Source organism: Carlito syrichta, unplaced genomic scaffold, assembly GCF_000164805.1.
Source record: "Carlito syrichta isolate Samal-C Ts95f unplaced genomic scaffold, Tarsius_syrichta-2.0.1 Scaffold301837, whole genome shotgun sequence".
Classification (NCBI taxonomy): Eukaryota; Metazoa; Chordata; class Mammalia; order Primates; family Tarsiidae; genus Carlito; species Carlito syrichta.
In genome coordinates this window covers 412,993-429,550 of record NW_007245933.1, presented here as the reverse complement: position 1 = coordinate 429,550, position 16,558 = coordinate 412,993, and the positions used below count along the sequence as shown (strand labels likewise).

Below are 16,558 nucleotides of genomic sequence, written 5' to 3'. Positions count from 1 at the left end.
TATGGCTTTTCTAGTTCAGGAGCTCAGTGGTGGTAAGGGACTGAAATAGAAAAGTATGTTGTCCCTCTTGGATCTGTCCATACTGACTATAGTAGAGGGGGCCTTTAGTTTCTTTCAATGGCAGTTGAAAAGCCTCTCGGTGCCTGTTAGGAGAGGAGCTGCTGGCAAAGTCCTCCTGGCACTTTCTGGCCGGAGTATACAGAGTTAGAACTGGCGACTCTGGAGTGGCTGCGGCTGGGGGTGTCTCAGGTGACTTCATAGGAAGCGTGACCTCAGGGGTATGGCAGCCTCTGGTGGGGCTCCGGCTGTGGTAGGTGTGAGGAGTGCAGGTGGTAGTGAGGGGTACAGTGGCACAACAAGCGGAGGGATTTCCTCGAGCTCCTCAGACAGAATGGGCTCCTCAGATTCGGTGGGCATTTTGAGGGAGCCACCATTCGGGCCATCAAGATTTTACAGTCCTCTTCCAGACAGACTTTTAACCAAGGTGACCAAGAAAGGACTATATCTTGCCAACAGTCAATGTAAGGGAATTGATCAGGGTGGCCATGATCCCTCACAATGACTTTAATGACTTTGCTAACTAGTTCTTTGTGTAGTGACCCTTCAGAGGGCACAGAACATCTGGAGTTTTCAGGAGTCAACTTAATACCATAGTCCCCCGAATATCCCTTTTTGAAATTCTTTATCATACACTCTAGTGGGGTAAGCTTGCTCTGTTTGCCACCCATGTCCTCCCACTGAAAGATGATGGTCACTCACGCGAGAGGCAGGGGGAAGGGTAAGCACTTGCTTTGTCCATCTCTGGCTGCTCTCCTCATGGAGATATAGTTGCAGCAAGTGTTGCAGCTCACTGGGAGCAGGAACAGATGGTGTGTTGTCATGCTCAGAACAGGCACCGGAGACTGAGTGGCGAATTGAAAGCGTTTATTCCGGAATTCTCAGGCAGAGTAATCTCCAAAACCCAAGCCCCATCCTCACTTACAGGCTGCTTTTATATACTGTGGAAGGGGGCTTTTAAAAAACCTACAATGTCAAAAATTAGGCTAAGTATGTACTCAGTCTTTGCACAGTTAAAAAAAAAAAAGTTCCCTTCCTGGAAACTGGCAACAGCACCTGCTGGCTAGGTTAAACTGTTTAACAGCTTTTTTTTTTTTTTTTTGCTTCTGTGAACCCCACTAGCATTGCTTGAAAAGTACCTAGGCCTCCAGGATGTTGTGGTTTGGCCCACTTGGAAAGTCCCAATGTGGTTTTGTCCCCCCCCTTTTTTTTTTTTTGAGTTGGAGCCTCACTCGGTCGCCCAGACTGGAGTGCAGTGGCTGCTCCCAGCCACTGCAGCGTCGCTTGCTGGGCTCTGGCAATCCTTCCGCCTCAGCCTTCCAAGTAGCCAGAATTACAGGCATGTGCTACCACACCCGGCTGATTTTTTGATTTATTGTAGAGATTAGGTCTCGCTGCCTAGGTGGGTCTCAAACCCGTGAGGTCAGGCAATCCACTCACCTCAGCCTCCCAAAGGCACGGGATTACAGGCTGAGCCACCGAGCCCGGCAGTTTTGCCCCATTTAAGCAAGCCCCTATAGTTAATGGGGGCCCCTTGCCATGGGACTGTTATGTCCAGCAGGCAAGTGGCCGCCGACCCGGCTCTTGGCTAATAAATCTCTCCTTTTTATAACTTGTACTTTTGGTGTCAGTGTCTGTGAATTAAGCGCTTGGTCCCTATTTCATCTGGGGGCTCGCCTGGGAGATCCAAGAGCTTAATCCCCAGCCCCAATCACGAGCTGACCTTGTGGATCTGCATACCCGTGAACCTCAGTGTTTGTCGGGCCTGGTGAATCTGTGGACTTCGCAAACGGCTGATTGTCATCTCTGGCAGACTCACAATGTCCCTAGAGCCCTCTGAGAGGCGAGTCAAGTTCCTGTTCTGTTTGTGTGCACTTCTGGTTGGACCCACAGGAACGTTGGAAGCAGCACTAATTCCTGGGCCCAAAGTCCCAATGAGACATCACTGGGCCCTCTGGTATTGCCCTCGGGCAGTTAGGTCTGTCTGTTCAGTTTGTGTTATTGTCTTTATTTGTTCAGTGTTAGTCACTGTTGTGTCTGTCATTGCTATCAATATTATGGGGCAGCAGTGCTCTAAGCCTGACACCCCTCTGCAACTGGTTTTGTGCCACTTCAAGGATTTCCAAGGAGTGGCACAGCAGTCAGGTTATCAGGTGAACCAAGGAAACCTAACCACCTTTTGTTCCCTCGAATGGCCCACATTTCCTAATTGCAGCTGGCTGCCAGAGGGGACCTTCAACTCTGCCACAGTGGGGAATGTCCTACAGTTCATCTATCAACACCACCCAGACCAGATCCCCTACATCACTGCCTGTTACCTCCTGGTAATGCAGCAGCCATCATGGATGAAGAAAGCCAAAAAGAAAGCTAATTCTTCTCGTGTTTTAGCCCTACAGGAAACTCCAAAAGCTAAACCTCCAGTCCTCCAGAGCCCACCAGAGGACAATGAAATCCCCCCGCCCTGCTCTACATCTGAGCAGGAGCAGGGGACCCACAAGCTTCTCAGCCTGTCACTTACCAGAAGTGGGTCCTCATATCAGCCCCTTTATCCCCCTCTTCCCCATGCATCTCTCGAGGCCCAAGCACCCCCAATAAACCAACTAGCCCTGACTCGTCTTTGGCGAACTCAGAGCCACAAACTTCCACAGTCCTCCCCCTGTGACAGGCCCTGGCACTAGACGTGGGAGGTTTGGGAGACCAGCCTTTTATGGTTTATGTCCCTTTCTCTACTAGTGATCTTTACAATTGGAAGCAACAAAATCCGATGTTCTCTGAAAAACCTCAGAGCCTCATAGGGCTTTTAGAAACTATTTTCTTCACCCACCAGCCCACTTGGGATGACTGCCAACAGCTCCTCCAAGCCCTTTTGACTGCAGAGAAAAGAGAGCAAATCTGTCAGGAGGCAAGGAAATTTGTCCTGGGACCGGATGACAGACCAGCAGAGCAGGACCATATGGACCGTGTCTTCCCCACTGAGAGGCCTAATTGGAACCCAAACACCGATCACAGTAGGAGTGTCTCACCACCTATCGCTGGACTCTAATGGGAGGTCTCTGGGCCACCGCCAGGCAGCCCACAAATTTGTCTAAGGTAAGTGAGGTAACTCAGGGCCCACAGGAATCTCCCATGGCTTTTCTGGAACACCTTATGGAGGCCTATCAGACACATACTCCCATAGACCCAGAGGCTCCAGAAGATCGGAGGGCTTTAGTTATAGCCTTTGTCTCCCAGTCAGCCCCTGATATAAGAAAGAAATTGCAGAAAATTGAAGGATTTGAAGGGAAAAGTTTATCAGAATTAACTGAGGTAGCCCAGAAAGTCTATAATAGCAGGGACTCACTTGAAGACCAACAAACCAAAAAGATGGCCAAAGTAGTAGCTGCAGCTTTACGGGAAGTTAAACCCAAGTAGCCAACAGGGAAAAGAGGAATCAGCACTGGGTGAAAAACTCCACTAGCAAAAGATCAATGTGCCTACTGTAAAAAAATTGGACACTGGGTAAAAGACAGGCCACCCTGACCACAAGAGTGCCCTCTGGGAGGTGCCCACCAAAATCTACTCCTATGCTTCAATTACAAACTGACTGATGGAGCCAGGGCTCTGTCAATTTCCTCTCAGGAGCCCAGGGTGAAACTTACGGTGGAGGGAAGCCCTGTCCACTTCTTAGTGGACATGGAGGCTGAGTATTCAGTCCTCCAAAAGTAAAATGACCTGCTTCAGAACAAGCAGTCCTTGGTCCAGGGGGCAACCGAGACTCAATTATGCCCCTGGACCACCGAAAGAACAATAAATTTGGGAAAAGGGAAAGTAACTCATTCATTCTTAGTAATGCCAGACTGCCTGTACCCGCTCCTGAGACGTGACCTCTTACACAAGCTTAAGGCCAACATAGGTTTTAAGGAAACCATGGCAGCAGTAAGCCTAAACCCAACTGGGGCATCAAAAATTCTTGTTACTGTTCCCCTAAGTGAGGAATACATGCTAACAGAAGGTGGGGCCCCTCTTGACTCTTCACACACCATATTGTTAGCCCAGCTGCAGACTGAGTTTCCCCAAGTCTGGGCCGAATTAAACTCCCCTGGGCTGACATCCCATCAACCTCCAGTCATTGTACATCTCAAAAGTCAGGCCATGCCCATTAGGGTAAAACAGTACCCTATATCCCCAGAGGCCCGAAAAGTCATAGCAATCCACATCCAGCATCTCCAGGAAGCTGAAATCCTAGTGCCGTACCACTCATCCTGGAACATCCCACTTCTTGGGTTGTCAAAAAGGTGGGCACAGGAGACTACCACCCTGTCCAGGACCTCAGGGAGGTCAACGGGTGAGTGGAGGATATCCATCCCACAGTCCCCAACCCATATACCCTCCTCAGCGGGTTAACTCCAGAGAGGCAGGTATACACTGTCCTGGACCTTAAGGATGCCTTCTTCAGCCTCCCATTGGTTGGGCAGAGCCTACTCTTGTTTGCTTTTGAATGGACAGATCCTGAAAAAGGAGGAAATGTCCAGTTGACCTGGACATGACTCCCACAAGAATTTAAAAACTCTCCCACGCTGTTGGATGAAGCTCTCCACCAAGACCTCCGAGCTTTCTGGCAACACACCCTGAAGTGACTCTGCTACAGTATGTAAATGATCTGTTAATCACAGCCACATCAGAAGGTGAGTGCCTGCTTGCCACCAGACACCTGCTTAAAGAACTTCAGACTCTGGGGTATAGGGTGTCAGCAAAAAGGGCTCAGCTCTGTGTGACTGTAGCCACATACCTTGGATATAACCTCGAGGAAGGTAAAAGATCCCTGACTGCCTAGCGCATTTGGGCTATAGCAGGCATCCTGGCCCCAGGAAGCAAAAGCCAGGTACGGGAATTCTTGGAAGCTGTAGGATACTGCTGACTATGGATCCCTAAGTTTGCTGAACTCGCAAAACCCTTCTATGAAATAACCAAGGAACCAGAGTCTAATTTTGAATGGACACAGAGGGGGACAAAGCTTTCCAAGCCCTTAAAAATGCTCTGGTCTCAGCTCCAGCCCTGGCCTTGCCAGATATTGAAAAACCTTTCCACCTTTATGTGAATGAAAGACGAGACATCACCTGGGGGGTCCTAACCCAAAAACTTGGCCCATGGAAGAGGCCGGTTGCCTCCCTGTCAAAAAAACTGGACCCAGTAGCCTCGGGCTGGCCACCCTGCCTGTGGGTTATAGCAGTCATTGCCATGTTAGTAAAGGACTCAGACAAATTAACATTGGGGCAGAATCTGACTGTCACGGCCATGCATGCAGTGGAGTCTTTACTCCGAGGGGCCCCTGACAAATGGATGTCAAATGCCCAAATAACTCATTATCAAGCGCTGCTTTTAGATCAACCCCACATCAAGTTCCAGCATACCCCCAGCTTGAACCCCGCAACTTTACTACTGGAAGAAAGTCCCACGGGGCTGCCACATTGTTGTTCTAAAACACCTGAGTTCCAGAAGCTGCACTGGGACCTAACCAATGTCCCGAGAACCCCAACCTAACGCTTTTCTCGCATGGCAGCAGTTTCATCCAGAATAGGGTAAGGTATGCAGGGGCAGCAGTAGTCACTCTACAGGGAACTATTTGGGCTGAGCCTCTTCCACAAGGAACATCGGCCCAAAAAGCAGAACTGATTGCCCTAACCGAGGCCCTAAAAGCAGATAAAGGAAAAGTTGTCAACATCTACACTGACAGCAGGTATGTGTTTGCAACTGCATACGTTCATGGGACAATTTACAGGGAGTGGGGATTGCTCACCGCAGAGGGGAAAACTATAAAAAATAAAACGGAGGTCTTAGACTTCCTGGCAGCAGTATGGGCCCCCAAACAAGTTGCCATTATCCATTGCCCGGGCCACCAAAAAGGAAACTCAAAAGAGGCAATAGAAAATAGAAAAGCAGATCAAGCAGGCAGAGAAGCTGCTTACCGCAGAACCACCTGCCTGCTAGCGCTGCCTCCTCTGGGTCTATGTGAGCCACCAAAATATACAGAAGAGGACCTCCTCTCTGCACAAAAATTGCAGACAACCTCAAACCTGGCTTCAACTTCAGGATGGCAGAACCTTCCTCCCTCGAATCCTGGGACAACAAATCCTAAGGCAGCTCCAAGAAGGTACTCAATTGGAAAGGACAAAACTAACCAAACTTGTGAGAAAATAATTCTATCTCCCTCATCTGGACCAGCTCGCCCAGGAGCTCATTCAAGGCTGCGTGTCATGCCAGCAGACTAATAATACTAAGGTCAGTGTATCCACCCAAGGGGTCCAAGATAGGGGACTAACCCCCGGGAGACATTGGGAATTAGATTTTACAGAAGTCAAACCTGGCAATATGGATATAAATACCTATTGGTCTTGGTAGATACCTTCTTGGGATGGGTCAAGGCATTTCCTACAAAAATTGAAACTGCTTCTGTAACAGTAAAAAAAAAACTCTTAAATGACATCATACCAAGATATGGTCTATCTATCTCAATAGGCTCAGACAATGGCCCAGCATTTATTTCTAAACTTACTGAAAGTATTGCAAAAACCTTGGGGATAAATTGGAACTTACATTGTACTTATCATCCCCAGAGCTCAGGACAGGTAGAAAGAATAAATTGGATGCTTAAAGAGAACTTAACCAAATTAACCCTGGAGACTGGCAAAGGTTAGCTAACACTCCTAACACTCTTAAGGGCCAGGTGTACCCCCTATATCAAAGGTCTAACCCCCTTCGAAATTCTGTTTGGACAGCCCCCACCATTGCTTCCAAAAATTGGACTGGAAAAAGCACTAGAACTGTCTAACCATAATTTGCTTCAGTCATTGCAGGCTCTTCAAAGAGTTCAGCAAGCTGTCACTGAGACTGTGCAGGCAACCTTCCAGAAACCAGTTCCGGAACATCCACACCCATTCCAGCCCAGTAACCAGGTCTGGATAAAATGGCACAAAGCTGAGATTCTCACCCCAAGGTGGAAAGGGCCCCACATAGTAATCCTTACTACTCCTACGGCTGTCAAAGTCAGCGGTGTCCGCCCCTGGATTCATCATTCACAAGTAAAGGCAGCCACCACCGCACCCCCGGAAACATGGAAAGTCATCAAACCAGCTACTGGAGAAGATCCTCTAAAGATAAGACTTTTGCGGGCCCGGTATATTAATCATATTCCTTGCATACTTTCCCCAGCTTGAGGACTATTGGCCTAACCTGTGTAATCCCTATACTCCAGGGAACTATTCCTGGGAACTGAGAAATACCGTCACTGGGACCACAATTACCACCTACAGAGAAAGCAGACAGCCTGTCTTTAGTTTTAACCTTTGTAAATTATGGCCAGGTCTAACCCTCGGGGGTGAATGCGGCACCTTAGCTTATAAAAAAGAACTTAAATCTGTTGGTTTTTAGACTTGCCCGGCATTGGGACCAGCCCATTTCCACAAAGCAGGACAATACCACTGCACTGCATGGGGGTGCGAAACTATTGCTCCTTGGAAAAACCGAGACCCATACATAAGCCTCCTTAGTTATGTTAAAAATAGTGTGTCATCAGTAAAATTAATGATCCTCAGAACTCAATATAATCCCCTATATAAAAAGTCAATGATTTGACTCCAGGAACAACTGAAAGGGGGGAATGTGGAAGGGGGCTTAAAAAGACTTCTACAATGTCAAAAATTAGGCTAAGCATAAACTCAGCCTTTGCACAGTTAAACATGTACTCAGCCTTTGCACAGTTAAAAAGGTTCCTTCCTGGAAATGGGCAATAGCACCTGCTGGCTAGGTTAAACTGTTTAACAACTTTTTTTTCGCTTCTGTGAACCCTGCTAGCATTGCTTGAAAGGTACCTGGACCTCCAGGATGTTGTGGTTTGGCCCACTTGGAAAGTCCCAATGTGGTTTTCCCCCCATTTAAGCAAGCCCCTATTGCCAATGGATGCCTCTTGCTGTGGGATTGTTATGTCCAGCAGGCAAGTGGCCACTGGCCCAGCTCTTGGCTAATAAAAACCTCTCCTTTTTATAACTTGTACTTTTGGTGTTGGTATCTGTGAATTAAGCGCTCGGTCCCTATTTCAATACCACTTAACTCCAGTCAGGATGGCTATCATCAATAACTCAAAAAACAACATGCTGGAAAGGATGCGGCGAAAAGGGAACACTTCTACACTATTGGTGAGAGTGTAAACTAGTACAGCCCCTGTGGAAAACAGTGTGGCAATTCCTAAAAGATCTAAAAATTGACCATCCATATGACCCCACAACCCCCCTACTAGAAATATATCCAGAAGAACTCAAATCACTCTATAAAAAAGATACCTGCACCTGTATGCTTATCGCAGTATTGTTCACAATAACAAGAACATGGAACCAACCATGCTGCCCATCAAAAGAAGACAGTATAAAAACAATGTGGTACATGTACACAATGAAATATTATGCAGCCACAAAGAAGAACAAAATCATGAACTTCACTGCAACCTGGATAGACTTAGAGGAGTCTATAATACTGAGTGATCTTTCACAGAAACAAAGAACTGAGTATCACATGGTCTCATTCTCAAGCGGACCTTGAACAAATCATCATAATACTATAAGGAAAGGATTGGACGTAGCAGGAAACTGCTGGGAGGGATGAGGGCAGCAGGATTGGCAGCAGTAGGAGTTTGCCTGGAGAAGAGGGGGCACACCTCTTCAACAAGGGCACCTGCATAATGAATATTTGTATACCTAACCCTGAATTGTAGCCCACACCTTTAAAATAAAAAAATTAAAAGTTAAAATAAACAGATAAATAAATAAACTTCCCATTTCTTTCTGTCTCCGGGAACCTTTACAAAGGCAGGAGGTCTGCAGAACAGGATTTCATAGGGGAAGAGCTCGATTCCTGCCCCAGGAGAGCATCTCACCTGGAGGAGAGCCATTGGCAGTACAGAGGTCCATGGTAGTTGAGTTTCCTGACAAAACTTACTTAAGGCTTGCTTTAGGGTTCAGTTCATGCACTCAATTTTCCCTGAACTCTGAGGTCGATAAGCTTTGTGTAAATTCCATTTGATCTGTAGGGCGCTTGCTAGTCCTTGTGTAATTTCGGTCACAAAAGCATTATCTGATCTGATTGACATAGGCATCTCATACTTAAGTAAGATTTCAATCAGTAGGACCCTTGTTATTTCTCTGGCTTTTTTCAGTTCTGGTGAGATATGTCTGCATATAATGACTAATAGGTATTGATAGCCTTTGCTGGGATGCCATTTTGAGATTTGAAGCCCCAAGCACTTGACCTCTTTCTGGCAAATCAGGGCTTTTTTTTTTTTTTTTTTTGAAAGCAGGATTTATTAAGAGGACAGAAAAGCTCCCTCAGTGGGAGAGGACCCGAAATCTGGACCTTTTTAAGGGTCACCCTGTATCTAGTTCTCTGGAGCAAGTCTAGACAGCAGAGTCTTTGTTTAGTGCAGTCTTCTAAGGTTATGCTTGCCAGGAGCAGATCATCCACATATTGCAGGAGTGTACATTTGACTTCCAGACTTTGGAAGTGTGCCAGATCCTCTGTCAGGGCCTCTCTAAATATTGTGGGGGAGTTTTTGAACCCCTGGGGCAACCAGGTCCAAGTTAATTGTTCCTTCCAGCCGGTGGCGGGGTCTTCCCATTCAAAGGCAAACATGGGCTGACTTACAGGTGCCAGGCGAATGTAAAAGAAGGCATCTTTCAGAACCAGACAGGTGAACCACTGGGCCACTGTAGGTGTGAGACCTAGGAAGGTGTAAGGGTTAGGGACCACTGGATGAATGGCTGTTGTGGCTTGGTTGATGGCCCGCAGGTCCTGGACAGGTCGGGAGTCGTTAGTGCCTGGTTTCTTCACAGGTAACCAAGTATTAGAAGTTGAGAGTAAATACCTAGAATCTTTTTATAATAATAATTTTACATGGTGGTGCATCTACGTATATGATCCCTTTAATTTACTAAAGTGTTAGTTCTCCGTGGATTTGGAAAAAAAACACTGCTCCTTCCCCTGAGATAAAGAAGCCTACACTAGATAATTCCTAGTACGCTTTTCAGAAAATATTCAGGCCAAAGTCTGTGAGTAGAGGGTTGAGGAGAACAAATAAAAACTAAAATAGATTAAAACAAGATATATAAAATCATAACAGTGCATGTGATTAGAAATTATGTTTAGAAGGAAATAAAAGCAAAAATTTAGTAGATTGACCATAATGATTAAAAAGGAAAAATCGAAGGCTGGGCTCGGTGGCTCAGCCTGTAATCCTGCACTTTGGGAGGCCGAGGTGAGTGGATTGCCTGAGCCCGCGGGTTCGAGACCCGCCTGGGCAACTTGGCAAGACCTTATCTCTACAATAAATCTAAATGAGCTGGGTGTGGTAGCGCGCGCCTGTAGTTCCAGCTACTTGGAAGGCTGAGGTGGAAGGATCGCCGGAGCCCAGCAGGTCGAGGCTGCGGTGGCCGGGAGCAGCCACTGCACTCCAGTCTGGGCAACGGAGTGAGACTCCAACCCAAACAAAAACAAAAAAGGAAAGAGCAAGCAAACCCCACTGCACCAACTTGTTGAGGTTGGGTGAACAGCGGGGTGGGCCTGGCCTCACCTCTAGCAGCAGCATGCCCAGGCAGAGACCCTGTGCTCCACCTCTGATGCTCTAGCCTCCAAAATAAAACCCCAAGGCATGTTTCCTATCTGCCTCTTGATAATGGTTCCTCTGTGGGATGAGTTGTTACAGGGATGGGAGATGAGACAGGGACTTGAGAACCAGGCAACGTGCAAAGGACTCAGCCTGTACAAACCCTGGGGAAACTTGCTCCTTAGAGTTGAACTGGAATGTCCCATTGCCCCTTTCCGGGGTTAGATCACAAGGTTGGGGAGTCTCCCGGACAAATGAACTAGGTCAGCTTTAGTGCATTTCTCAGACATCTCAGGAAGGTGGAATCAGAGACTGGTCCGTTTCTCAAAGCCTTTGGAATCTGATTATCAACCATGTAGTAGAGGGTCAAGGAAGAAGATGCCCAAGCCCATGGAAGACCACTCTTCTGTGCCCAGATATGCCCTCCACAAACCAGAAGGGTGAAAGGTGGCTGCTGGGATGATGACTCAGTAGTGGGTGAATCCTCAGTTCTGCCTTCTGTTCTCGTGAAGGCTGGAGCAGAGCGCTGAATCGAGGAACTTTAAAATGTGCCCAGGCTGGGTGTGTGCATGGGTGCTGTGACTAGTGTAGTTGAAACCAGAAATGTATCTACCCAAGTCTGAGTGGCTGTAATGTCATATAGTGCTCTGTTTCAAAGACGTTCCAATCCCAGATGAATAGTGAGTAGATGTAAGGGTTTGCCAAAACTTTTGCAATGATGTTGCAGCCCTTCTGCCAAACTGTGAATTTGGGCATCAGTGCCCCTTTCCTCACTGGGAGAAGGGCAGTCTGGTGACAGCACCCAGGGCAAAGGCAGTGTTTCCTATTGTATTGCTCAGTGTCACTCAGTCCCTGAGAAACAATAGGCTGATGAACAGATTGCCTAAAAACCGTGTCAAGTTGTAAACTGTCTGGGGTTTTTATATGCCTTCTTCATGAAAAGGTTAACTGTTCATCATAAAAGGCTTTTCAACTAAGCCACCTTTCTCTTCTGTGGAAATTGAACTGAAATATCAGCCGTTTATCATGTGTTTAATATCATTTTCTTACTTTCTTCCTCTAGTAAAAACTGACAGATTTTGGCCATTAAAGTAGAAGGAAAAAAAATTTCAATCCAAGTGCCCTGTTAAATATCACAGCTCATTGTTGATGAGTTTTGGTAACTTCCACTTAACCTTCTAAAAACTGAAGTAAGATCTCTAAACAGCCCCACTAGCCAAGGTAGGGAAAAGGTCTGCACTAATTTCATGGGAGAGAATAGAAAGCCATTTCATCTCATCTCCCCTGGAGGTTGAGGAAATGGTGGACAGGTCTTACGTCTCCTGTGTAAGGGCTCAGAAAGGGAGGCAGTGTGATGGTTGCAACACTGTGTTGGTCAGGAATCTTGGGTTCAAGATCCATAACCCCACTCAAACCCAGCTTAGGCCAAGAAGGAAAGGCACTGGCTCTGAAAGTTCAACTTCCACACTGTGAGCCAAGGCTTCAGGCATAGCTAAATCAAGCAGAGCCATTTGTACTTTGTCACTCTTTGGATTCTCAGCCCTGCTTTCTTCCATGCTGGTAGTTCCTGCACTGTCTTGACACTGAGACTAATTGAGTTGATTTATATCACATGCTGACCCTTGAACTGTGGACTATCCTATGTCCACCTCTGGTTTCCAATTCAGGCAGCTGTAATTGAGTCCTCTGAAAGTCTTCACCTCACCCTGTAATTCGTGGGCCATGTTTTTGCCAGAGGATTTTGACATCACCTGGATCAAGGCCTTGGGGAGGAGGTTGGGGATTCACACACACCCAGGTCCCATCTGGAGCAGAAGTTGCTGCAGACTCTGTCACCAGGCCACCATAGCAGAGAAGCTGAAAGCAAGAAGTGAGAGGTAGGACAGAACTCCTCATCTTAGGAAGAGTCATGGTCTGACCCCAACATGGCAGAGGCCAGGACCACAGAAAAGCTCACTTTGCCCCAAAGAGAGCTCTCCATCTGCTGACTGGTACTGGAAAATCTACTCTGTCTTGCTTTTACCTTCAGCCCACGTTAAGATACAAAAATATCCCTGAGAGTTACTATCAGGCATTCTTACTGTGAAGAATTAGAAAACAGGTTTTGATAAAAGGAGGAAATAAAAATTCTGGGTTCTGGAACCCTGATGAAAAGGAATAAATGGAGTAGGGGTAAGAAATTACAAAGAATATAAAAGACCCTGCCACTTCCCAGCATGCCTGGGACGGATGGACAGGGCAAGGGCTAGGGATGCAGATAGGTGATAGGTGTTTTCTTCAAGTGAGAGCTCAGAGAAAGCAAAATGGCAAAAAAGCCCCGTGGATGGTGATGGCATCATGGAAGGGAGTCCAAGAACCAAGTCTTGAAGGATTTAGAGGTAGGGACAGGTGCAGGGCTGAGGTAAGGGTAAAACATTCACAGTGGGGAAACACATTGAACAAATGAATGGAGATTGGAAGATGATCTCCATGTGCTGGTGGTTTTATTCTTCCAGAGTCTGCCATTCTGCCACATATCTGGCCACTCTGCTGGTGAATTCTCTTTCCTTTTTTCCACAAATAATTTTTAAAAATTATGATAAAATATACATACAATAAAATTTGCCATTTTGGCCATTTTTAAGTGTGTAGTTCAGTGGTATTATGTATATTCACATTATTTCATAACCTTCACCACTATCCATCTCCAGAACAAACGTTTTCATAATTCTAAGTTGAAACTCTACAGCCATTAAACACTAACTCTGTATTAATCCCTCCCTCCAGCACGTGGTAACCATGATTCTACTTTCTATGTCTGTGAATTTGACTATTCCAGGTACTTTTACCTTGTATAAGTGGAATCATATGATATGTCTCCTATTGTGTCTGGCTTAGCATAATGCCTTCAAAGTTCATCCATGTTGTAACAGGTATCAGAATATCATTCCTTTTTAAGGCTGAGCAGTATTCCATTGTCCCTATATCATATTTTATCTATTCATTCTTTGATGGACATTTGGTTTTTCTACCTTTTGGCTATGGTGAATAATTCTGCCATGAACATAGGTGTACAAATATCTGTTCAGGTCCCTGCTTTCAGTTCTTTTGCATATATACCCAGAAGTGGAATTGCTACATCATATGGTAATTTCATATTTAATTTTTTGAGGAACTGCCATACTGTTTTCCACAGCGACTTCATCATTTACAATACCATCAGCAATGCACAGGAGTTCCAATTTCTCCACATCCTCACCAACACTTGTTTTTTCTCCCTCCCCTTTTTATTTTTTATTTTGGTAATAACCCTACTAATGAATATGAAGTGGTGTCACATTGCGGTTTTGATGTGTTCTTCCCTAATTAGTCATACTGAGCATTTCTTTCATGTGCTTATTGGTCACTTGTGCATCTTCTTTGGAGAAATGTCTTAAAATCCTTTGCCTATTTTAAAATTAGGTTTGTTATTGTTGAGTTATAGAAGTTCTTTATATAGTCTTGATATCAATCCATTATCAGATATGTGATTTGCAAACATTTTCTCACTGCTAAGTATGACGTTAGTTGTAGGATTTTCATATATGACCTTTATTATGTTGAGGTAGTTTACTTCTGTTCCTCACTTGTTGAGTGGTTTTATCATTAAAGGATGTTAAATTTTGTCAAATGCTTTTTCTGCATCAATTGAGACGATTGTGTGTGCGTGCTTTTTTTTTTTAAACCTTCAGTCTGTTAATTTGAAATATTACATTGGTTGATTTTTGTTTGTTAAACCATCCTTGCATTCTAGGAACAAGTCCCACTTGGTCATGGTGTGTAATCACCTGAAAAAAATTTTTTTGTTGCTCTTTTCCTCGGAGCAGGCAGCTGTGGCGGTGGTGGCTTATGCAGCAATGGCCAAGATTAAGGCCCGAGACCTTCGCGGCAAGAAGGAGGAGCTGCTGAAACAGCTGGACAACCTGAAGGTGGAGCTGTCTCAGCTGTGGGTCGCCAAAGTGACAGACTGCACGGTATCCAAGCTCTCCAAGATCCAAGTCGTCTGCAAATCCATTGCTCATGTTCTCAAGTTATTAAGCAGACTCAGAAAGAAAACCACAGGAAGTTCTACAAGGGCAAGAAGTACAAGCCCCTGAATCTGCGGCCTAAGAAAATGCATGCCATGCACCCCCAGCTCAACAAGCACGAGGAGAACCTGAAGACCAAGAAGCAGCAGTGGAAGGAGCAGCTGTACCCACTGCGGAAGTACGCGGTCAAGGCCTGAGCCTCCATGAATAAAACACAACTGGCTGACACCGAAAAAAACTTTTTTGTTGTTGTTGTTGAGTCAGAGTTTCATTCTGTTGCCCAGGATGGAGTGTAGTGGCACACTCACGTCCACCACAACCTCAACCTGCAGGGCTCAGATGATCCTTCTGCCTCAGCCTTCCAAGTAGCTGGGATGACAGGCATGCACCACCATGTCCAACTAATTTTTTTTTTTAATTTTTTGTAGCGATGATGTCTCGCTATGTTACCCAGGCTGGTCTCTAACTCCTGGGCTTAGGCAGTCCTCTCACCTGGGCCTCCCAAAGTGGGGGAGATTACAGGCATGAATCACCATGCTTGGCTTGTCATCCTTTTAATATGCTGCTGAATTTGGTTTGGTAGTACTTTGTTAAGGATTTTTGCATTAATATTCATAAAGGATATTGACCTTTAGTTTTCTTTTCTCATAGTGGATTTAGTGTCAGAGTAATTCCAGTCTCACAGATGATTAGGAAGTGTTCCCTCTTCACTTTTTTGGGAAGAGTTTGAGAAAGATTTATGTTCTTCTTTAAATAATTTGTTTGGTAGAATTGTTTGGTAGAATTTTCCATTGAAACCATTTGGTACAGAGGTTTTTTGTTGTTATTGGAGGGTTTTTTTTATTATGAGTCAATCTCATTATAGGTCTATTCATATTTCTATTTATTTATGATTTAGTCTTTTAGATTTTGTGTTTCTTTCAATTTTTCTATTTCATCTGGGTCATCCAATTTTTTGCATATGATTGTTCATAGTACTTTTAAAATCCTTTTGCTGGAGAATTAGTAGTAATGTTCCACTGTAAATAATTTTTGAGCAAACATTTGTATACCAGGCATACTGTCTCAGGCCCTAAAGACTCATCTCTGAGTAAAATCCCATGATCTCACACACCTAATAGTCCAGTGTATTTAAATGTGATTTAGAAACCAAAGTTGTATAGCCCTGCACTTTTCAGAATTATACTTACTATCAATATAGGTTTAAGATATTAATCCCCAAACCACATTCAGTGAAGCCCTTATGATGTATGCAGCATTGCAACCTTCATGTATTGCTACTATAGTATGCTTGTCTCTGGTCTCAGAAAGTGTATGGTAAACAGTCTTGGAGACAGGACCAAATTACAGCACTGCATTCTAGTCCAGCAGCACTCTTCCCATCACACTCAAATTTAAGAATGGAGATGGGACCCTTTTTTTCTTTTTATTCAGGTATAATGTCCACACAATAGAGGGCATGATGTACCCTAATCTAGATACACAGTTTGTTGGGTTTTTACATATGTACAGTAACTTATTGCTTAACGACAGGGTTATGTCCTGAGAAGCGCTTCATCAGGTAACGTTGTTTTTGTGCAAACATCAAAGAGTGTACTTACCCAAGTCTAGATGGTATAGCCTACTACACACCTGGGCTACATAATGTAGCATATTACTCCTAGATTATGAACCTGGACAGCATGTTACTGTGCTGAATAGTAGGCAATTGTAATACAGTGGTATTTGTGTATCTCCATAGAAAGGGTATAGTAAAAATAGGGTATTATGCTGGGCTTGGTGGCTCAGCCTGTAATCCCGCACCTTTGGGAGGCTGAGGTGAGTGGAT

At 45.2% G+C, this 16,558-nt stretch overlaps 1 pseudogene across 1 annotated transcript; it reads left to right on the top strand.

Moving 5' to 3' along the window:
* The first annotated feature begins 14,559 nt into the window (after positions 1-14,559).
* LOC103257687 lies at positions 14,560-14,956 on the top strand (annotated as a pseudogene). The gene has a single exon (XR_504136.2). The product of XR_504136.2 is annotated as a 60S ribosomal protein L35 pseudogene (transcript).
* Positions 14,957-16,558: the final 1,602 nt, after the last annotated feature.